We start from the raw sequence: 24471 nt of genomic DNA on the forward strand, positions 1-24471 counted from the left end.
TGGCTAACTTCACTTAGCATTATCCTCTCCAACGCCATCCATTTAGCTGCACATGCCATGATTTTATTCTCTCTTATTGCTCAGTAAAATTCCATTGTGTATAAATGCCACACTTTTTTTTTTTTTAATCCATCCACTGAAGGGCATCTAGGTTGGCTCCACAGTTTAGCTATATGAATTCTGCTGCTATAAACATTGATATGGCTGTGTCCCTGTAGTATGCTGTTTTTAAGTCCTTTGGGTATAGTCCTAGGAGAGGGATAGCTGGGTGGTTCCATTCCCAGATTTCCAAGGAATCTCCATACTGCTTTCCATATTGGCTGCACCAATTTGCAGTCCCAACAGCAATGTATTAGTGTACCTTTTTCCCCACATTCTCTCCAACACTTATTGTTGTTTGTCTTCATAATAGCTGCCATTCTGACTGGAGTGGATGGTATCTTTGGGTAGTTTTGATTTGCATTTCTCTGGTTGCTAGAGATGATGAGCATTTTTTCAAATATTTGTTGATTGATTGTATAGCCTCTTCTGAGAAGTGTCTTTCATGTCCTTGGCCCATTTATTGATTGGGTTATTCGTGTTTTTGGTGTTTAGCTTTTTGAGTTCTTTATATACCCTAGAGATTAGTGCTCTATCTGATGTGTGGGGGGTAAAAATTTGCTTCCACGATGTAGGCTGTCGGGCTGGGGATGTGGCTCAAGCGGTAGCACGCTCACCTGGCATGTGAGGGGCACTGGGTTCGATCCTCAGCACCACATCAAATAAAATAAAGATATTGTGTCCATCGAAAACTAAAAAAATAAATATTTAAATAAATTCTCTCTCTCAAAAAAAAAAAAAAAAAGATGTAGGCTGTCTATTCACCTCACAGATTGTTTCTTTTGCTGAGAAGAAACTTTTTAGTTTCAGCCTATCACATTTATTGATTCTTGGTTTTAATTCTTACACTATAGGAGTCTTATTAAGGAAGTTGGGACCTAATCCCACATGATGGAGATTAGGGCCTACTTTTTCTTCTATTAGACACAGAGTCTCTGGTCTAATTCCTAGGTCCTTGATCCATTTTAAGTTTTGTGCATGGTGAGAGATAGGGGTTTAATTTTATGTTGTTGTATATGGATTTCCAGTTTTCCCAGCACCATTTGTTGAAGAGGCTATCTTTTCTCCAGTGCATGTTTTTGGCACCTTTGTCTAATATAAGATAATTGTAATTTTGTGGGTTAGACTCTGTGTTCTCTATTCTATATACCATTGGTCTACCAGTCTGTTTTGGTGCCAATACTATGCTGTTTTTGGTACTATTGCTCTGTAGTATAGTTTAAGGTCTGGTACAGTGATGCCACCTGCTTCACTCTTCCTACTAAGGATTGCTTTAGCTATTCTGGGTCTCTTATTTTTCCAGATGAATTTCATGATTGCTTTTTCTGTTTCTGTGAGGAATGCCATTGGGATTTTGATCGGAATTGCATTAAATCTGTATAGTGCTTTTGGTAGTATGGTCATTTTGATAATATTAATTCTGCCTATCCAAGAGTGAGGTAGAGCTTTCCATCTTCTAAACTCTTCTTTGATTTCATTCTGTAGAGTTCTGTAGTTTTCATTATATAGATCTTTCACCTCTTTTGTGAAGTTGATTCCGAAGTATCTTTTTTTTTTTTTTTTTGTCTTTTGAGGTTATTGTGAATGGGGTAGTTTTCCTCATTTCTGTTTCAGAGGTTTTGGTCACTGATATACAAAAATGCCTTTGATTTATGGGTTTTGATTTTATAACTGCTGCTTTGCTGAATTTGTTTACTAGTTCTAGAAGTTTTCTGGTGGAGCTTTTTGGGTCTTCTAGGTATAGAATCATATTGTCAGCAAATAGTGCTAATTTAAATTGTGTTTTCCTATACGTATCCCTTTAATTTCTTTTGTCTGTCTAATTGTTCTGGCCAGTGTTTAAAAGACTGTGTTAAATAGAAGTGGTGAAAGAGGTCATCCCTGACTTGTTCCAGTTTTTAGAGGGAATGCCTTCAATTTATCTCTATTTAAATGATGTTGGCCTGGGGCTTAGTGTAGATAGCCTTTACGATATTGAGACTGTTCCTGTTATCCCTAGTTTTTCTAGTGTTTTGAACATGAAGGGGTTCTGTGTTTTGTCAAATGCTTTTTCTGTGTCTATTGAGATGATCATATGATTCTTTGAGCCTATTGCTGTGGTGAATTACATTTATTGATTTCTGTATGTTGAACCAACCTTGCATACCTGGGATGAATCCCACTTGATCATGGTGCACGATCTTTTTGATATGTTTTTGTATTCGATTTGTTAGAATTTTATTGAGAATTTTTGAGAATCTATGTTCATAAGCGATAGTGGTCTAAAGTTTTCTTTCTTTGATGTCTTTGCCTGGTTTTGGAATCAGGGTAATATTGGCCTCATAGAATGAGTTTGGAAGTGCTGCCTCTTTTTCTATTTCTTGAAATGAATTGAAGAGTATTGATAGTAGTTCTTCTTTAAACGTCTTGTAGAACTTGGCTGTGTAATCGTCCGATCCTGGGCTTTTCTTGGTTGGTAGGCTTCTGATGGCATCTTCTATTTCATTACTTGATTTTGGTTTATTTAAATTGTTTATATCTTCCTGATTCAGTCTTGGCAAGTCATATGCTATTTTATTGAAGTATAAGTTTTCAAAATAATTTCTAATTATCCTCTGTATTTATGTAGTGTTTGTTGTGATATTACCTTTTTCATCTTGTGTGCTGGTAATTTGAGTTCTCTCTCTCCTTCTCTTTATTAGTGTAGCTAAGAATCTGTTAATTTTATTTATTTTTTCAAAGAACCAACTTTTTGTTTTGTCAATTTTTTCAATTGTTTGTTTTGATTTCATTGAATTCATCTCTAATTTTAATTATTTCTTTCCTTCTACTGCTTTTGATGCTGATTTGTTCTTCTTTTTCTAGGGCTTTCAGATGTAAAGTGAGGTCATTTATTTGTTGACTTTTTCTTCTTTTAAGGAATGAACTCCATGCAATGAACTTTCCTCTTAGTGTTCCAGAGATTTTGATATGTTGTGTCTATGTTCACATTTATCTCTAAGAATTTTTTAATCTCCTCTTTGATGTCTATTGTTTATTCAGTAGGATATTGTTCAGTCTCCAGGTGTTAGAGTAATTTTTATTTTTTATTTTGTCATTGATTTTCAATTTCATTACATTATCTGATAAAATACATGGTAGTATCTCTACTTTTTTGTATTTGTTAAGAGTTGCTTTGTGGCATAGCATATGGTCTATTTTAGAGAAAGATCCATGTGCTGCTGAGAAGAAAGTGTATCTGCTTGATGCAGGTTGAAATATTCTATATATGTCAAGTCTTAGTTATTGATTGTACTATTGAGTTTATAGATTCTTTATTCAACTTTTGTTTGGAAGATCTATCCAGTGGTGGGAGAGGTGTGTTAAAGTCACCCAGGATTATTGTGTTGTGATCAGTTTGACTCTTGAATTTGAGAAGAATTTGTTTGATGAACATAGCTGCACCATTGTTTGGGGAATATATATTTATGATATGTCTTGTTGGTGTATGGTTCCCTTGAGCAGTATGTAATGTCCATCTTTATCCCTTTTGATTAACTTTGGCTTGAAGTCTACTTTATTTGATATGAGGATGGAAACCCCTGCTTGCTTCCGCAATCTATGTGAGTGGTATGATTTTTCCCAACCCTTCACCTTCAGTCTGTGGATGTCTTTTCCTGTGAGATGAGTCTTGGAGGTAGCATATTGTTGGGTCTTTTTTTTTTTTTTAATCCAATCTGCTATTCTATGTCTTTGATTGGTGAGTTTAAGCCATTAATATTCAGGGTTATTATTGAGACATGGTTTGTATTCCCAGCCATGGTTATTTTTGTTATTTAACTTGATTTTCTTCATTGATTAGTTTTTCCTTTAGGGTACTACCTCCCTCTGTTAATTTTCATTGTTGTTTTTTGTGTCCTCTTCATGGAATATTTTTCCAAGGATGTTTTGTAGTGCCGGTTTTCTAACTATAAATTCTTTGATCTTTTGTTTATTGTGGAAGGTTTTCATTTCATCTTCAAATCTAAAGCTTAATTTTGCTGGATTCAAGATTCTCGGTTGGCACCCATTTTCTTTCAGAGCTTGATATATGTTGTCCCAGGATCTTCTAGCTTTCAGGGTCTTTGTTGAAAAATCTGCCGTTATCCTGATTGGTTTTCTTTATATGGAATCTGATTCCTTTCTCTTATGAGTTTTACAATTCTCTCCTTATTCTGTATGTTGGGCATTTTCAGTATAATGTGCCTTGATGTGGATCTGTTGTGATTTTGTACACTCGGCGTCTTGTAGGCTTTTTGAATTTGGATTTCCAATTCATTCTTCATGTTTGGTAAGTTTTCTGATATTATTTCATTGAATAGATTGTTCATTCCTTTGGTTTGGACCTCTATGTCTTCCTCTATACCCAATAACTCTTAAATTTGGTCTTTTTAAGCTATCCCATATTTCTTGAATGCTCTGCTCGTGGTTTCTTACCATTATTACTGTGTGGTCTATATTTTTTTCAAGATGATATATTTTGTCTTCATTGTCTGATGTCCTGTCTTCCAAGTGGTCTACTCTGTTAGTGATGCTTTCATTTGGGCTTTTAATTTGGTTTATTAATTTTTTCCAAGGATGTCTGTTTGGTTTTATTTTAGGACCTCTATCTTCCTGTTAAGGAGATCTTTTGCTTCCTGTATTTGTTTATGTAGCTCCTTGTTGAAGTGATCTTTCACTGTCTGTATTTGCTCTTTTATATCTTCCTTGAGTTCCCAGACCATTTTAACATTATTTAACATTATTTTATACATTATTAGGATAATGTATATCCTAATCTCCTTCTCTGTCATTCCTTCTGCTGTAGCTGCCAATAATTCTAGTGGTGTGGTGTCTTCATTTGTTTGGGACACTTTCTTCCCTTTTCTTTGTTTTTTTTTTAATCATTATAACAAATCTTCGTTTTATTTGAAGCAATTTTGTTTCAAAAACTTAAGTTACAGCAGTCACAGGAAAAATAGCGAATAGTTAGAAACAATAAAAGAATGATCATGAATGCTGCTTTTTGATTTGTTTTTAACACTGTCATGGCTTTGTTCAAAAAACATAGTTGCACAAAAGTATTAACCTCAACGTTTACAGAAAGATTCTTTTTTTTTTTTTTTTTTTTAGAATTTTTTAATATTTATTTTTTAGTTTTTGGCGGATACAACATCTTTGTTTGTATGTGGTGCTGAGGATCGAACCTGGGCTGCACGCATGCCAGGCGAGTGTGCTACCGCTTGAGCCACATCCCCACCCTACAGAGAGATTCTTAAAGAACTTAACGCACTATATACATATTGCAGTACAAAGAGCATTAAAATAGGACCCCAAAATTCTACAAAATATAAAATCCCCCTTATTTATTTGCATGAAAATACCACCCACAAAGCTAAATAAGTTCTTAAAAGTTATCTGGAGTTTCACTATGTGTTGTTTTCAAACCAAAGAACTCTAATTTTGATTGCACAATAATATGATTGATAAGAAAGTCAATATATAGATTTCATTTTAAAAATAAGTTTTTTATAATCTGTGCATAGTATGTAATGAGAATTCTTAGAGACTAAAGCAGGGCATATCAATTGTTAAAAATTAGGAGAAAAAAATGTTAATCTTTTGTACTTTCTGATCCCCCTACTAAATTTATTCCAAGTGTTTTATTTCAGTCAGTTGTGCAACTGTTTTAGTTTCTCCACAAATAACCTTTAAAATGCCAAGTCATACATTTTAAACTAAAAAAAAAAAAAAAAAAAAAAAAAAAAAAAAAAAAACAACAAGCAGCATCAATACTACACTCAGTAATTTAAATGTGTCCCAGTAGAAGAATAGCTTCAATTAGTTTACTGACACTAACTTTTAAAACCTTACAAATATGGGCTGGGGATGTGGCTCAAGCGGTAGCGCGCTCGCTTGGCATGCGTGCGGCCCGGGATCGAACCTCAGCACCACATACAAACAAAAATGTTGTGTCCGCCGATAACTGAAAAATAAATATTAAAATTCTCTCTCTCTGTCTCCCCCTCTCTCACTCTCTTTAAAAAAAAAAAAAAAAAAAACCTTACAAATATTCAAAACAAAGAAAAAATTTTAAGATAGTCAATATGAACAAAGCAGTTACCTTGAACATGGAGCCTCCATGACAAAAACAGAGATGTACTTGTGTACTCGTTATATTTTATTTAGTTACCATGTAAGTAAGCACACACTCATACTTATCCCAAATATTCTTCTGTTTTAATGGACATTCACTTGAAAATAAGTCTTAATTTTAATATTTAATCCCAAATATTTTTCCAACTGCCTATAATATTCCAATTAAATGCTATATCTGGTAATACTTTAAAACTATAGGAATAACTAAAGGTTCTAATCAGAAAAATTATAAATACTGTGCAGGGTTTGTATCCAAATAATTTGGGGATGCCAACTTAAAAATTTATTTAAATGTCTCATTAATTATCAACAGGCAATGAACATTGATGATAATCCAAAAACCCTCCCCTGCTTCTTTACTTTCTTCTTCCTACTTATGTGGTCTTAGAGCTTGCTGCCTAAAATTGTATCAATAACAATATTTGTATCTCCCAAATTCTCAATTTCTTCCACTCTGTTTAAAACCCAGAGAGATCTGAAAAGGTGGTTGAGGTATAAGGGTATCCAGAAGTTCCCAGCTTTCTTTTGGGATAGAGAGAGGGGAGTCAATAAGAAGGGAAGGTGATCATAAAGAAATTGATGAGAAAATGCACACCTAAAACAAAACAAAATAAACATCCATTGGCATGTCATGATCTGCAGCCTAAAGAGAGGGCTCACCTGCGTGTCTTACTTAGTATAGGCAATTTTTCCTTCAAAAATAAAATCTTATCAATCACCAGAAAATCCATGAATTGTACTACTGACTAGAACCTCCCCCAAATTCACAAACTATATTGCTGAATAGAACCTTTATTATTCTGCTTCTACTTTTCCAACTTAATTCATGTGATACAAAAAACCACCCAAATATCTTGAGCTATTTAAAAAAAGTCAATGCCTTCAAAATAAAGATCCCTGGATCATCTCTAAATAATAATAATAATAATAATAATAATAATAATAATAAAATCAACTTATTCAAGAGACTACTGTCATTTCATATTATAGATGACTGTAATTTCAGTTAATTTATAAATAACTTTAAAATCTTATGAATGAAATGCATCAAACTTCACCTGTGTAAAAGCAATTATGTTTTAATTACAGACTAAAAATTACTAATACAATGAACTTGAGTTTGAATTAGAAAATATTAAGCTTCTAAATATAATTGCTAGAGAATGTCTTAATGGGGGGAGTGTCAATGAAATTTTTTCTCTACATACAATATGATCATTAACAGATTAGTAAATCTTAACTGGAATGATAAGGCAAAAATAGTAAAACCACACTTTTCTATAAAAAGTTACACATTATCTTCTTTAGGGATAGCTATCGTACATGAAAAAACAAAGATGTGATCACTCTGTTGCACACCTAGGAATACTGGGGAATCTGGTCTTAGAATGATCTAGTCATCTTCTTCCTCTTCATCATCTTCAGCATCTCGTTTCCTCTTCTCCCCCCAGAGACCTTCTTCTTCCTCTTCCTCATCTTCTTCCCCTTCTTCATCCTGAATTTCTTCTTTCATCAAGTAAAAAAGGCCCACTTCTTCTTTTCCCTCTCCCAATTCTGACCCTGCTTCATCTTTATCCTCTTCCTCATCATCTTTCTCCTCTTCCTCGGATCCTTCAGGTGGACCAGCTTTATCTTCCTCTTCATCTCCATCATCTTCATCTCTATCCTCATCATCCTCCTCTTCGGAGTCAGGTGCTTCATTCTCCTCCTGATCAAATCCATCTAAGTATGTGATTTGTTGCAGCAATTCAAAAATACTTTCTCTGTAATCTTCCAGATTTGTGATCTCACCATTAAACAAGTCAAGACTTTTCAAATTTTTAAGATTTTGCAGAGCTTCTACTATACTGAGATCTTTGATTTTGTTTCCACTCAGATTGAGGTAGATAAGATTTGGACATTTTTCTGCCAGGACTTCCAAGCCTCCAGAAATTATATTGTCACTAAGTTCCAACTTTCGAAGTTTGTTTAAGCTGGGAAGTTGGGCCAGTGAACTTAATTCCACATTAGCCATACTCAGAAACTCTAGTTCTTTAAAAGTGTCATTCAGGCCTTCAATTTCCCCATTGACACACAGGCAATTATCAAGAACTAACTCTGTCACCTCCTCCGGGGCTCGGTTCCTTAACTCTTCTTCATCTCCATGTCCTCCTCCTCTTCTGTTCCTACTCTCCTCCTTTCCCCTTTCCTGCTCTTCCCACTACCCCCCCCAACCCTAAAATTTTAAAAAGATTTGGAAATGAATGAAAAGAAACACAAATTTAAACTCCCACTACCACCAGATAGATGTGGGGGAGAAAGAAAAGAATAGCAAATGGATTCCAAGGAGTTGGGACTCTAACTTGGCTGCCCCCACCTCCTTGCCCACACACCTGCGCGCACACACACACCAGCAGTTCCTTTCCCTTCAATGGCTGCTCAGAGACCTTCCCTTGTCTTTTCATGTTCCTCTTGTGTCTTCCTTTTCAGCTCCGTGGTTCTAGATTGTTATTGTTTTTACCGTATAGGTTTGTAGTGCTCTTATAGGGTTCCAAGACCTCTCCTTTGTGGTGAAAGACAATGTTAACAGATCTCAATATCAACAATATACCACCTGTGAACAGTTTGTTGTTATTAAGACGTTCACAGTTTTGTCTTGATGTACAGAAATGTTGAATTCAAGTATTATCTAAAATATAATCAATAGTTTTGTAAAAATGTTTCTGACAGTGGACAATAACCTGGGGGTGGGGCTTAGGACCATATGCTGAGGAGGTAGGATGTGAGGATATAAAGTCAATGTATCTTAGGAAGTATGAAGGAGAAATCTAGTGAAGAGGGTTAGTAGCAAGAGACTAGACAGGAAATAATTTAGGGTAGGCAAGTAGGTGGTAAGACAGTAGAGTACATAAAACAAACACACATATGTATTTAGAAAAATACAGGATGTTAAAACAGTAAGATTTGGAGGGGGAAAGAAATGAAAGAATAAAAAGGAAAAGAAAAAAAAAGAGCATGTATAATACCTCTATATTATATCATTCAGATGACTCAGTACTCAAAGTCCTATTTCATGCAAAGTTCTTGGTTTCACATATGTTGGGGATGTGAGGGGTAGAGGAGAAAAAAACCAACCAACCAACTAACCACAAACAAACAAACAAACAAACAAACAAACAAAAAACTCAAAGGAAGAATCCAGGGTTGTAGCTAGCTTTAGAGATCCGTATCTTTCCTGCTTCTCTTCTCATCCACTAGGAGGCATCGTCTGTTGTAAGCTGGTGTCTCTGTCCTTTGGATGGTGGAGGTAACCAGGGTGGAAAGTCTGGTCCTGGTGCGGGGTGCCTGGATGCGGGGGGTGGCACCCACTCGTCCCCTGGAGAAAGACTGAACCTCACGGGTCTCTTTTTGGGACCTCTCGCTGGTATGACGGGAGCATCCCGTACTATCTCCCCCCCCCCCTTTTAGAGAGAGAGAGAGAGAGAGAGAGAGAGAGAGAAATTTTTTAATATTTAATTTTTAGTTTTCGGTGGACACAACATCTTTAATTTATTGTTATGTGATGGTGAGGATGGAACCCAGCGCCCAGTGCATGCCGGGCAAGCACACTACTGCTTGAGCCACATCCCCAGTCCATCTCCCTCTCTTGCCTGAAGAATTCCCAGTTCCGGGTCTTTCCCTCTCCCCTAGCAGTTCCCAATTGAGGAAACTCTCACCCAGGGCTCCCATGGGCGGCTCCTGGTCACACTGCACAACTATGTTGGGCAACTACTGTGTTGGGTTACCACCCCTGGGGAGGGGGGAAGGTTGGAAACCTGGTACTTGGCTGCTGGAGATCCGATCTGGAAATTGCCCCCAGCTAAATGGTGAGACTGTTGAGTCAAGGTGGCATCGGTGTACTTTCAGCGCCGGGGTGTCTGGTGAGGTGGAGGGAGCCTGGCGAGGTGGGGGGAGCCGGGTGATGGCTTTGTGCTGAGGGTAGGCAGCAGCTGAGTTACTTGTGTGGGAGCAGTGCGAAGACTTGGCAATCTGCAGATGTGTTGATAGGTGATTCTGCTAAGGCTCACCGAATCTTGTGTGGACTGGAACTTTGGGCTTTGAGCATGCTCCAACGCAGGGTGTCCTACTGGAACGCTGAAGCCTGGAGCCCCATGTGGGGTCACAGTGCTGGTGATTTCTGTAGAAAGCAGCTGTATGGGGTCCTCTACCACTCTCGGAGATCTGCAGGTCTGGCTACCCTGACATGGGGTGGCTCACTGTCTTCCCACCACTATGTTTGGTCTTGTTATGTAATTTTTACATTATAGTCAATGATATTTTTCACATCAATTTTAATACATTATTAGTAAGTTTTGTTCATAATATTTTTCATATTGTTTTAATACATTATTATGTAAGTTTTGTATATATGTTTTCATATAAAGTTTAAAAATATTTGCCACAAAAGATGATAAACTAAGAATCTGAACCATATTAATTCCCCATCCTCCACATACTGCACCATATAGAAATGAACCATGTGTGTGTTTAATTTTGAATTTTTAAATATTTATTTATTTATTTTTAGTTATAGGTGGACACAATTCCTTCATTTTATTTTTATGTGGTGCTGAGGATTGAACCCAGTGCCTGATGGTGGGAAGAGTAATTGCTGTTAGCAGCAAGAGCAGAGGAATACTATATTAGGACATAATATGAAAAGGTTTCATGATTTGGGCAAGACTTAAGAACACATGCTAGGTGAGTGCTCTACCTCTGAGCTACAACCCCATCCCTATGTGTATGTTTATTTTAATATAAAACTTTATAGCAAACTTTAGTCATTTCAGTTAATTCAGTCAAAACTTTCAAAGAGTAGCAACTTTTGAGTTCCTAATTGCTTACAATCTTTATAATTGTTAGAATCTTTCTGTGTAAAATTCAAAATGATTTGCCAATATTGGTAAAGAAAATAAACCATTACTAAACACTTCAAATATGATTACAAAGCAACATTCTAATTTAGAAACATGTGGGCTTTGTAGTAAGTCAGTAAGCATGGCAAATCCTGCACTTTTGGAACCTTAAGAGAAAATGCCTGTGTTGACTTGTATTTTGTCATGGAAGGTGAGTTCACTGAGGACTTTGAAATATGAGATTGTCAGATTATTAATTCAGCTTGTATTTATACTGGTATTGTGAAAAAATACACACTAAATCCTTTAAAAGCATGAGTGATGTATCCCAGGCCCTTCATTCATCCTCAGGTTTGCAAATATACTACAATAGCATATAATTTCTTCTGCTCTTTAATGTCTATTTATTTGTTTATTTTTGGCTAATGGCTGTAGCTTCCTTGTGCCACTCAACTTGATTTTCAGTTTCATCAATAGCTCTGACCATTAGTTTTTTTCTGACTATCCCACACATATATATACAAAAAAACCCCCCAAAAAAACAACAACAAAAAAAGCTATAAATCTGTTACTGGGTAGGCAGAAAACAGTGCTGTGTTGGAATACAGATGTTTCTTTGGCTGGGCCACATGTAACTAGTTGCAGACCCCAAGCTTGTGACTTAAATTTGTTTCACATTTCAACTGGCAGTAGTTGTCAAAGACCAAGCATCTGTTTGAAAGGATATTTTATTTGATAACAAAGTCTTATTAAGAAAGCAGAATATACTTTCAGAATATTTGAAGAGTGAAAGTCAATGTGTGATTAATTCCCTGAATGAATGGGTAGTGGGAAGAGTAATTGCTGTTGGCAGTGAGAACAGAGGAAGACTGTATTAGGACATAACATGAAAAATTTCATGATGTGGGCAAAACTTAAGAATTGGCTGCAAATATGATTTTGAACATGGTTAGGCACCAAGATATTTGATCTTACTTTCTACAAACCCTATTCCAATGAAAGGACACTGAGATTTTGGACTCCAATCTGTTTTCAAAATTTGTGATTCTGTGTGTTACCCCTATAACTTTGAGTTCAACCGCTCCTCTTCCTTCAAGGTCCAATTCAGCGATGGCCTATCTAGTCTTTCTAGGTTTGCTTGTCAGGGACCTGTAGCATTTTGAATCTTTCACATCCAGCTTTAGTTTTGTCTCTTTTGTTACTGGTTTCCCTGCTGGATTGTTAGAATCAGGGGGCAGGAAATACATATTACATCCCACACCATTGATCACATTATTTAGCTTGTACACTGAAGTGATGTTGATAGAAGAGGAAATAGAATGTTTAGCAAAGAAGACAGAGTGAGTGTGGCCTCAGAAGGAGGAGTAGGTGTGCTATGCTGAAGAAAAGCAGCCATCCTAGGTATATGAACCACCCCAAATCAGAAAGAGTTAGGTTGGAAAACCAGGAAAGGAGTTCAGACTCAAGGATTTGGCTTTTATTCTGCAGTCACTGAAAACCAGGTAGAGACTAGCCTGATTAAAAAGAGGGTTGAGACCATTTCTGTCTGTGCACAAATTGGTGATGAAGATAGTAGTATATATCTCCCTTTTATTTGGAACCACATCAAAACCTGTCTTTTAGTACAAAGGGGTACTAGGTCACATTTATGTGACACATTTCCTCCAGAAATTCCTGAGAACTTGAGGAAGTGATGGAAATGATTCAGCAAGGGGACTTCTTCCTGCACATGCGACGGACAGTTGTGACTGGATAGAGCTCTTAGCCAGCCCACAAACAGTCTTTGCGTGATTTCTGTTGATGCTACTTCAAGCTTTTCCCAGATGGAAACTCCACAGAGAATGAGACTGAATGGAAATACATTTGGAAGAGGGTCCTTCAGGTAAATTTCATCCTGAATGCTGACCTAAGAGCCTGAACTACCTGGAGATGACTGATTCATCAAGAAGATAGACATTTTGGTCATAGCTTGATTCTTTGATTACGTATGGCAATAAAGAATATAATGGGCCAGTTGCTGTGGTATACACCTATTATTCATAGAAGAAAAATCCTTAGTGTAAAGACAAGTACTTACAAATAGCTTTTTATATGACTCAACAAATCTTTCCTATACAGAATTATAAGAGAAAAATGTGACACTGGAGGCTGAGGCAGGGGGGTCTCGAGTTGGAGGCCAGTGTGGGCAATTGAGTGAGACTGTCTCAAAATAAAGACTAAAAAGGGCAGGGGATATATCTCAATGGTAGAGCATCCCTGGGTTTAATCCCTGGTTCCATCAAAACAGAAAAACAGGTGGTGAGCTGTGCTTGTTTTACAGACCTATGCTTTAGATACTTAGGTCATATCTAAGAGGAGACTTTGGGTTCCACTTAGTTTTGGAGCATGGACTGCGACAGTATTATAATAAACAGTAACTTTCCTAATGATTGTTTGGCATCTTCCTCCTAGTTACAATGGTCATGCTTTAGAATATCAAAGAGTTTTAGAAATGTGTTCTTCATCTTAAAGGGATGTATAGGTGTCACTTATTTCATGGTTTGGAGGGTTTTCTTGGAACTCAAAACCTGAGATTGTGGGAAGGATGTTAAGGGTTTGTTTTATTCAGTGGACACAAATATAGACTGTATTTTTTTTCTCTTGTAATTCTGTATAAGAAAGATTTGTGAGTCATATAAAAAGCTATTTGTAAGTACTTGTCTTTACACTAAGGATTTTTCTTCTAGGAATGTTGTTTGCTTGGGTTTGGGTTTTTAAATGGCTTACTTTTCAGTTTAATAATGCACTCTTGTTTTTAAATTAAACTTGTTAGTGAGCCTGTTTGTGAGTGGCTGCCTGTGTTGGTTAGTTAGTATTTATAACTTAGGTCTGTTTTTGAGGAAATGACTAAAGCCTCTTGCATTCGATCAAAACTGTAAAACAAAGAACATCTTTGACTTACTTAAACAAGGCCTGTGATCACAACTAAAAATTCTAATGGTTCATGTTTATAAATGTTTTTATGTATTCTGTCTCAGTTGGGCTAAATAATTGGAACTCTGTGGTGAGGGAGGAATTGAATAAACTCAGTGTCTCTTGGTGTCAATTCCTCTGGAGCAAGTTCCAGCAACACTTCTTACAGAACATAGGTGTACTCTTTTCTTCCCTTTAATCTACTCTATAGGTTTTTTCCATTGACATTTCTATCTAAGAACCTTGACATATGTTCAGCAGAGACTAATGGGCAATCGGGTAGGGCCTAGGAAGTGAGTGATTGACAGACATCTTGTTCCCTGCCAGAGCTCCCTGCTGCCTTATCTATCTGAATCTGTTTTGTGGTGTTATAACAAAATACTCAAAACTGGTTAAATTATAAGGAAAAGAGCTTTAATTTGGCTCACAGTTTTGAAAGCCTAAGAACATGATAATGGCATTAGCATTTGGTGAGGGCCTCATGGCCAAAGACATTACATGGTAAAAGCTTGTGATATATAGGGGAGAGAAGGGATGGGGAGAGATTGGTTGGTCTGTCACTTGGTGGGAGAGGAAGCAAAGGAAGGGAATGGGCCAGGCTTAATCTTTTTTATAACAGCCAACTCTTCTAAAAATTAGTTTACTCTTTTTAAGAACTAATCTACTTCCAGAGACCAGCATTAATCCCTTCTTGAGGACACTCATGACCTAGTTACCTCACACTAGGCCTCACCTTTTAGAGGCCCCACCACCTTTCGATACCATTACATTGGGGACCAAACTATTACATGAGTTCTGGTGCAGACAGACCACATCCAAATCATAGCACCATTTCTGGAACATTCACAGGCTCTTCTACTCTAAACTCACCCTCTCACCATTGACTCAGTCCTCATGGAAGTGTAGTTCTTCCTTCTCTGCTTCTTCCAGCCAAGAGATGAAGGAGGTTTTCAGAAAGTAAGAGATAGCTTAGCTCCTGTCTGCTCAACCTCTGACTGACCTGTGCTTGGGGTCCAAGCTGGAAGTCACATTTTCCCATAAAAGTTGAGATGATGATTGGATTCTGTGTGTTTCAATCAGCCATGTTGTGAACTCAATTGGGATTTTCTGCACTAGGTTTTCTTGATAATGAATATTTGGTTACATTGATTATTTCAACCCTTTCATAAGCAACTCAAGAAACCACTTCTCCAACTAAATGATTAATCAAAGTGAAATTGCTCTGCCCACATATCACTGGCTTCTGCCTCTGTTCTCAGAAACATTTATATATTGAGATTCCTAGAAGCTCACTTTGAAAGCTGTTCATTAACGGAAGCATTTTGGAGCATAATTTAGTCTTAATCAGGCTTGCCTAAGTAGACACCATTAATCACTTAGAATTTGTTTGGATTGGTGTGTATGCCTAGACTATATATGAAACCAGCTTTAAGAGAGGGAAAAATGGACAGATGCTTACCTGATGTGATGGAAGAAATTCCTTCAAGATGGTTCACACCCCAATTCATGACTAAAATTCTGTTTTCAGCAAAGCATTTTAAGCACCTGCTTCTCTCTCTCTCTCTCTCTCTCTCTCTCTCTCTCACACACACACACACACACACACACACACACACACTCTCTCTCTCTCACACACACACACACTCTTTCTCTCTCTCTCTCTCTCTTTTAAAATTTTTTTGTTTGTTTGTTTGTGGATGAACACACAGTGTCTTTATTTATTCTTATGTGTGCTGAGAATCGAACCCAGTGCCTCACACATGTGAAGCAAAGCGCTTTACAACTGAACTACAGACCCAGCTCACCTGCTTCTCTTTTGAAATTCTTTTTTTGGTGTTGGGGGCGGGGGGGGGGGGGAGAGAGAGAGAGAGAGAGAGAGAGAGAGAGAGAGAGAGAGAGAGAGAGAAGGGAGAAAGGAGGGAAAGGGAAGGGAATGTTGTTGGAAGGATATCTATTATGTTGTTGCAGCCTTGGATCTGACCCTTTTGTTTCCCTGCTGGATTCAAAATCTGGGGTCATTGGATCCTCTATTCTATCCCTTAGCAGAAGGAAGCAGTCACATTCTTGTGTCATAACATTATCTAGGACTGGCCCTTGTTCTTTAAAAAAATGCATGTGTGCATTATCTCTTGTATTTAACTTGAAGAAACCTTACTTTCTCATTTGGATGGAGATAGTTACGAGAATTTTGAAGAATAAGCACCTAAAAAGGAACATTTACTGTTCTTAAATATTCTTTTCCACCAAATTATCTTTTGTTACTATATCATCATAGGGATATATGTGCCCGTATACACTAATGCGGGGATTTTTTCCCCTACATGAGTTATTTAAGAGATAAAGGAATCAGAAATGCATTTCTGAAAAACAGTATATTTGTTTCTGTGCATTGCCTTTGTACTATTCTTCTTGGAAGACAAAATAATAAATGAATTACAAACATTTCTTTTTTTCTTTTTTTTTTTTAGCTTAACAACTAAGTGTACTTGACTTTTTATACCTGTGGTTTCCAAATTGCAAATTCAACCAACTGCACATTAAAAATATTCAGGAAGAAGAGTTGCATCTGTAGTGAACATGTGCAGACTTTTTTCCTTGTCATTATTCTCTTTGTAAGGTCCTTGCCTATCATATGGACGGCCATCTTAAGCGACAGCAGCCATTTTAAGAAAAATTTTGCTTTCCTGCCCAAGGTCATTTCTGAGAAAGGCTCACCACTCCCTCATACCAACCCCACCCTTAACTACCCGTATTAGGACTCCTCTGGCTCTAATCCCTGAGCCTGCTCCTTAAAAGTCCTGAACCCCAAACCTCTTGTGTGTATCTCTTCTCTTTCATTTCTTGCCTTCTGTCTGGGTTTCCTCGCCTTCCTTTCACTCTTAACTACTATTTACATGGCATTTACATTATATTAGGTGTTGTAGGTAATCTGAAGGTGACCTAAAGTATTTGGGAAGGTATACACAGATTCTACACATATACTGTGACATTTTACATAGGAACAGGAGCATCCTTGGAGTTTGGTATCTGAGGGGATCCTGGAACCAATCCCTTGCAGATTCCATGGGATGACTATTCTAAAAACATGATTAATTTACTCAACAGATAGTCATAGAGTATGTACCATATGCTAGGTAACTTGATGATGGTTTTAGCAGAATATCAGTTTTCAAGGAACAATTGAAGCTGTTCAATAACTAAAGAAGGAAGAGAAGGAAGGAAGAGAAGGAAGGAGAAAGAGCAGGGATGCTGGATGGGGAGAAGGAAGAGGAATGGAGAGGATGGGTAGATAGAGGTCAGTCCTTAATACATATTTTCTTGTTTTGAATTATACCTGTGTTACTTGATTTGTTCAATAATAGCCATCTATACTTTTTTTTTCCTGGTGTGTTATAATTTGGAATTAGTTTTGATTTGCCATTTTTTATTTATTTTTTTTCAGTACAGAACTTGTATGGATCAGTTTGCTAAGGACGTGCGAGATTTGAAGAGCTGAAAAAAGTCAGTATTAAACCTGTTTTTTAAAAATGTAAGTAAACTCACTCCTCACCATTCATATCTGACATCTCCAGAGTGTAAATTTCTTCGCAGCAGTAACGGTACTTGGCTATAGTCAGTCTGCTCATTTTATCTTGAAATTGTGTGGCCTACCTGTCTGTTTTAGAACTTTAAAATTTAAAGGTGATTGTAGGGTTTGGACATGTTGTGGCACCCAGTGAACAAATCTTTATTTGGCACTGATAAAGAAAACGCAGACCTAGTAGCATATAAAAGGCATGAGCCTCTTTGTTCTTAGGTTCTTTATTGCTCTGTACCTCAGACAATTTCAGTGCCTCATTTAAGCCACTGAGAATTTTTGACCCATTAATGACCCAATAGGCTGAGAAAATGAGATGGTAGTTTTCACAGACGCTTATTCCTTTTAATGGTCATAACTGCAGTTTATTGAGCTTCCATCAAGAGATAAGCATCGATTAATTCAAGTCAATATTCATTCTACAAATACTTTTTCTAAATATTTGATAGGTGCTTTGACATTCTGACCTTATCCTCATGACAGCCTTGCAGAGTGGAAGTTAATATTTCAAAAATCTAGATGAGGATATTGAGGATCAGAGAGAGGTAAGGAGCATGTTGTCAGTCATTCGGATGGTAGATGTGTACACAGTGCTGTGTGAACTCAATAGTGTCAGTGCTCTTCCTGGCATGGGTGTTAGTAGAAGCGTTTTGGGTTGTGTTCTTTTTTTTTTTTTTTTTTTCTTTCTTGGTACTGGGAATCTAACCCAGGGCTTTGAGCATGCTAGTCAAGCACTCTACCATAGAGCTACATCTCTAGCCCTTTTTATTTTGAGATGGGGTCTACAGGATCTTTCTAAATTACCTAGGTTGGCCTTGAACTTGTAATTCTCCTGCCTCAGTCTTCCAGGAAGCGGCATCTTGTACCTGGCCTTGGGTTGTGTTCTTAATAAGAACATGAATCAATCCTTCTAATATTTAGCTGTGGTAACAACCAAGAAGGAAGTTAGAGAAACATTTCCATGTTTGAGAGGTAGCTTGAATACCTAGATGGAGAGTTAAGAGATCTGCTGTCGAGTTCTAGCTTCTTCAAGGATTTCCTCTGTGAACTTAATAGATTAGATTAACTCAGCAGGAAACAATTATTTTTAAGCCAACTGTGTGGCTAGGCCTGATGCTCACTCTCAAGGTCTCCTTCCATGGATTTTTTTTATCCAAGTGTCTTACACATGGAAGAAAATGGGTACATCATAACTGGATAGCTTGATGGAGCAGTTGTCACTAAGTGGACACACCTGTGTAATTGCAACTCAACTAACTGAACCTTTGTAGTACTCTAGAGTCCCCTTTCCTTCCTGTTCAAGAGTAACCATTATTCTGCTTTTGGTTAGTTTTGCCTGGTGTTGTTTTGGTACTTGGAGTTGAACCTACCACTGAGATATACCTGCCTAGCCCTTTTTATTTTTTATTTCAAGACAGGGTCTTGCTAAGTTGCTGAGGCTGGCTTTGAGCTTATAATCCTTCTGCCGTGGCCTCCTAAATTACTGGGTTTATAGGTGTGTACCACCAGGCCTGGCTAGTTTGCTTATTTAAAAAAAAATTGTGGAGATATAAATATATCATACAGGATATATTCTTTCATGTCTGGTTTATTTTGCTTATTATGTTTGAGCAGCTTATCCATAATATTGCACTTAGTTTATTTTTTTTAATTCCTCTTGTTTAATGGTATTATGTGTCTGTTTTATGGTTGCTGGACATTTAGGTAGTATCTGGTTGAACATGTTACTCATAGGGCTCCTACAAATATTTTGTGTATATCTTTTGGTGATGATGTTACTCATAGGGCTCCTACAAATATTTTGTGTGTATCTTTGGTGATGATTTGTTTAGGAACTACCCAATAATTTAGGTTCAGCAGCCTTCTGGAGTGATGTTGGAATAGACTTCTCTGAAAGCAGAGGAGCTGATTTTAGATAGAGCCAACTGAATTGCCTGCTTCCAGAGCATGTTCTAAGCATGCTCGCTCATCAGGAACGGATGAAGATGTTTTCATAGGTTATTTGGGGATGTGGCCAGGTATCTGAATAATTTGGTGAGGCTGTTCCCTTGGCATAGAAGGGTTTTGGGTCCGTGGTATAGGAAGGAATTACAAAGGGGAAGAGAAAAGAGATTCCGAAGGCAGATATGTCTGGATCACCTTAGAAATTATCAGGACTTCTGCAAACAAGATCAAGAACCTGGGAAAGTGACAACCCAGGAGAAGACTCAACTTAATGAGACCTGGTGAATCTAAAGAGATGAACAGAGAAATAAAAATAGATTTGGTCAGGCAGGCTGGAGCTCAGAAGGAGCTCCCAAGGTGTTTCCTGTACAAATTCATTACTTTTGTTTTAAGGAAGCTTTGACAAAATAGTCCCTATAATCTAAATCTTTAGTTGAGCATAAACATAGCAAAATTATTGAATGGGGAAAAATGTATTTTTTTAAACAAATGGGGGATGTGAATATAGGGACTTTGCTGGGAGATTGTTCTACCTTCAAGCCCCAGCTCTTTCATCTTCTTGTCCTGTGACCTCTCAAGTTTGACTTCCTCATCTGTAAAATGTGACTGTTAATATGCCCACCTGTAAGTATCATGAATTTGCTGTGACAACTTACTGCAAAGGTGTTAGCAGCGTGTCTCTGGGCACATAGCAATAGCATTAAAATCACAGTCATCATTTTTAGTATTTTTCCCACTCTTATTTCTAATATCTGCATGACTCTGTATGGTGCTTTATAAGAATTTTCAGATACTTTTTAAAAAATATGAGACTCTTCTTCTTATGTATGGTGAATGCTAACTAATGTATTTTTCTACTTGCCTTACCTTAAAATGAAACTTGGAGGAAGGATGAAGGAAACGTGTTGTACTTGGTGTATCCTTCCGCAGGGTGAGCCAGTGCAGATGCTCTTGTTTGTCTGCTTTGCTTGGTTAGTTCAAGAAGAAGCCAGTGGGGCTGAGAATCAACAAGAAAGTAGGGCTGTTTTGCACAAAGGAAAAATTTAATTTTATGCATTATATTCCTCTGACTCATGCTGGCATTCTGTATATGAGTGTTCTAATGGATAAAGGTGCTTGGTGAAGCTCTGTGGGTGGCTGACTCTGAAGACCATGGCAACTTCAGAGTGTACGTCCTAGTTCCAGTTGACTGTGCTTGGTGACCTCTTGAGACCACTGTGGGTAAGGTCTGGACCAGTCCTGCGACTGTGGTGTGTAGATGAAGATTGAGTTTGTCCTCAGTGAGACTGTCAGCTAACAAACGAATAACCCGATGTTTTAAAAAGCAGATTTGTAGAGATACTTAAGTCAAAGAGAACATTGACCCAAGACTCTGATTTTCTAGTTCTGACTTCCCTACTGTCATTATCTAAACTTGCTGGGCGTCATTTCCTCATCTGTAAAATAAAGATGTTGGTTTTGGTTGAGACTTTGAAGCAGAGGCAGATTCTGTGAATCCCCCAAATGTAATCTCTAATTTTGGAGGTATTTATATAAGTTGGGAGGTATTTATATTTTTTTCTAGATGCTGGATTCTTTCACAGATCTGTCCTATATCAGAAGTTCTTGTGACACTAGATTGTGGTACTTATGACAGTAGGAGAAGTAGTATTAAGATAGGACCTAAGTTTACAAAATAGTTTCCACAAGCAGATAGAAAACCATATAACCATATAGTTAAGACTTCCTGAAGGCTCTGAGTATATGCAAATTCATTTTCACACTGATATTTACTTTAATCAGCTCTAACACACACAGTCAATTCATTAAAATGCACATATGTTTCTGTCTGAAATATGTAAATACATATATAAGATATTGCATATGGACATGGCATATTTAGATTATGGAAGCTACATTAGGACTCTGTATTTAAATTCTCAGTCCCCATACTGTCATTACAGTCAAGAATCTCCCAAATAAAAGTTGGGTTCGTTTTGTTATTTAGATGTTGAAGAAAATATTTATTAAAAAGCAATACTTAAAATTTAGAATTTAAGTTAAATATTAGATTAGTGGAATTAATAAAATAACAATAAATAATAATGTTCTCACTTAATTACTTTTAAGTTCTGAACTTTATTTTCTTTCATACAGAGGTATTTTCATGAAACTGATAGCAGGAACAATCATATAGGAAAGCAATTAAACAAAAAACTTCAGAATCTTTGTACTGTCAGTGTTCAGGTGTTCTAGCAACTGGCAAAAAGATGAAATATCATCTACCTTGGAGCATGTGCTGATGTTGGCGAAAGCTTCCTTGGCACCGCTTTTGAGGCTGGATGGACCCATGCACAGGAATGAGGTGGAGAGCTTGTCTTCCTTTATCCCTGCCTGGTCTTCATTAGGCTGAGGAAGGTTGTGGGATTGTGTAGTTAGTGCCTCACTCAGGCCCACCTTGTAGGCAGGCATCATAGCCCCTGGCTACGAAGATGATATGATAATATCATTTTCAAGGAAAAGCACCTGCCATAGCTCTGTCCATTTGTGCTCTTTTCTCAGTTGCAGTCTTTATTACTTTTAATTATTACATGGGCTTGAATTTTCTATCTTTTGTGGGCCAAACATTCTTTATATTAAGCATATTATACAAAAATTTCTGCAAATACTGGCTGAACATTCTCAATCTGAAATCCAAAATATTCCAATATCCAAAATATTTTGAGCATGGTACTTTCACATTTTGATTTTTTAAATATATATTTAGTTGTAGATGGATACAGTACCTTTATTTTATTTGTTTATTTTTTTAATATGTTGTGCTGAGGATTGAATCCAGGGCCTCACACTTGTGAGGCAAGTGCTCTACCACTGAGCCCCAACCCCAGTCCTCACATTTTGAATTTTGGAGCATTTTAGATTTTGCATTTTCAGACTAGGGATGCAGAATTGGTAAAGTCTACGCAAATATTCCAAAATCCTAAAAGCTTAAAAATCTGAAATTCATCTGATCTTAATGTTCAGGATAAAGGATACTCAATCTGTGTTGCTCTGAGATGGCAGTCTTATTTGAAATTGTGTCACACAAGGAGGTTTGTCTTGTGTTTACTTTTTTTCATTATAGTTTGAGACAATGTGTAAATGAATTTTTTCATCATTCTAACTCACAAAAGGTTTTCCTTTCCTCTTTTCTCCCTCTAGTGATCTCTTCTACCAAATATCTAGGAACATCTTTATAATCAAATGCAGCTTTTGACTGAGGGTATGGATGGAGTTTGAGAGCTGCTAGTACATTTGCTCATCTTGCCAAGGGTATGGCAGTCTTATGATTTTTAACTTATTCAGAAATTGACATTCAGGGACTTTGATTTGTTTTTTTTTTCTCTGTAAGACAAAGATGCTAGAGTGTAAGTGGAACAGAGAGAGGAATAGGAAGAAACAGAAACAGTTTATATGTTTGGCAGATAATCAGGTGTGTGGTGTATGGGTGCACATACTGGCTGTATAACTGGAGAGGTGGTGTTTTTTTTTCTTTCTTGTCAGCATGCAGTTATACATTTAATTAGGAGACCTTAGTATCTTTGTGGTTTCTAGTTGTAAGTCTATAAACAGTTTTTTTTTTTGTTTTACTAAGTGGATTTGTGGTTTAATATTATTGCATTTTTGGAAGACCTAGGTTCTGACACCAGAGCTTCCATGCGCCAAGGCCCTCCATTACTTCCAGAGAAGAGAAGTGGAGAAAGGATTTTAATAGTTCTTAAATCCATTATTTAGGAGTAACTCAAGGCTCTGTGCATCTTAAGTAAAGAAATGAGTTTGGGTCCCCTGGGAGCACTCAGTGGTCCTTTAGTATCGTCGTGCTATCTTCTCTTGGTCAAATCACATTACATAGTTTCTTCAGCCAAGAGGAGAGTTAAATTAAGGATATGGCAGTTTACAGCCTTTGTAGCATTATCCCTCTGGTCTCTAGGGAAAACGTAACATGTCATCTCTGTAGAAATTATGGCAGCTTTTGGGTTGAAATAGCCTTGACAGCTTCCTGGGACTCCTACCTTGAACTAGTTTGTAAAAGCATGAATTGTCATTGTACCATCAGCTTTTCTCATTTGTGTGTTTGTTTTATACTTCATTTCTTTGCCTTTGTAGTGGTAATTATGTGCTTGATTTTAGATACTTTGGTCATTTGATTCTGTGATATTTAGAGATTTTAGAGGGCATTTTGTCTTATATTTATTTTGGATCTAATTTTTCTTGCCCTTGATTTCTAATTAGTTGTTTCTCTTCTTTGCCTTGGTCTCAACTTGCTTGGAAGTTTTTTAGACAGTTTTGTATTTGGATGACTATTTTGTTCAACAAATAGACATTATCTCAGTCTTGGGGGAGAGTTAAGAAGACGTAGGATGGAACTTTTCACTAATGCTTTGGTGTTGTATGTGTGGGATTCCTCAAGCAAGAAAGCAGCTTCCTATGTCCTGACATCCGGCAGTGGTTTCTTGCTTGAGGTTAGCTTTTATTAAGGGAAATATAAACTCTGAAGCATTCTCAAATGTTTTGGATGTTTTGGTAGAATTTAAGTTGTCTTATTCTTTATATATTTTTAGAAATTACAGAATAGATTATTCGCTTACAAAATGGGACCTTAGGATTTTCATGCTTGTTCCAGGAAAATCTAGTACATGAGAACTAGCTGCCAAGGGCAGAAAATGCCAAGAGTATGAAGAAAGAAACAGACAAATCCGGGATTACACAAAATGCAGTTTATTAGGGACTTAGGGATAGAAATATGTCTTGGGAGGCAGCAAAAGAGGAGGATCCCAGCAACTTGAGAAGGGGTTTTTATGCTAAACTAGAAAAAGGTAGCTTGTGGCCAAGCAGAATGTATCTGGGCTTTGTCAAAAAACAAACAAACAA

At 37.1% G+C, this 24471-nt stretch overlaps 1 protein-coding gene and 1 pseudogene across 23 annotated transcripts in view; one reads left to right on the forward strand and one right to left on the reverse strand.

The window, feature by feature from the left end:
• The window catches only part of Ppfibp1 (PPFIB scaffold protein 1), a 288979-nt gene that overhangs the window by 50816 nt on the left and 213692 nt on the right, over positions 1-24471 (forward strand). For 17 of the 23 annotated variants that reach the window (XM_077109302.1, XM_077109298.1, XM_077109297.1 and 14 more), the window contains 2 exons: positions 17503-17589; positions 18087-18182. The exons of 1 other annotated variant lie outside the window; for it this stretch is intronic. The gene's annotated coding sequence lies outside the window, so the exon portion shown is untranslated. The remainder of the gene's footprint in view (positions 1-17502; positions 17590-18086; positions 18183-24471) is intronic. 5 more of the 23 variants (XM_077109308.1, XM_077109296.1, XM_077109306.1 and 2 more) reach the window with 2 other exon arrangements.
• On the reverse strand, positions 7628-8356 carry LOC143393649 (acidic leucine-rich nuclear phosphoprotein 32 family member E pseudogene; annotated as a pseudogene).

The sequence above is a fragment of the Callospermophilus lateralis genome, chromosome 4 (assembly GCF_048772815.1).
Source record: "Callospermophilus lateralis isolate mCalLat2 chromosome 4, mCalLat2.hap1, whole genome shotgun sequence".
Lineage (NCBI taxonomy): Eukaryota > Metazoa > Chordata > Mammalia > Rodentia > Sciuridae > Callospermophilus > Callospermophilus lateralis.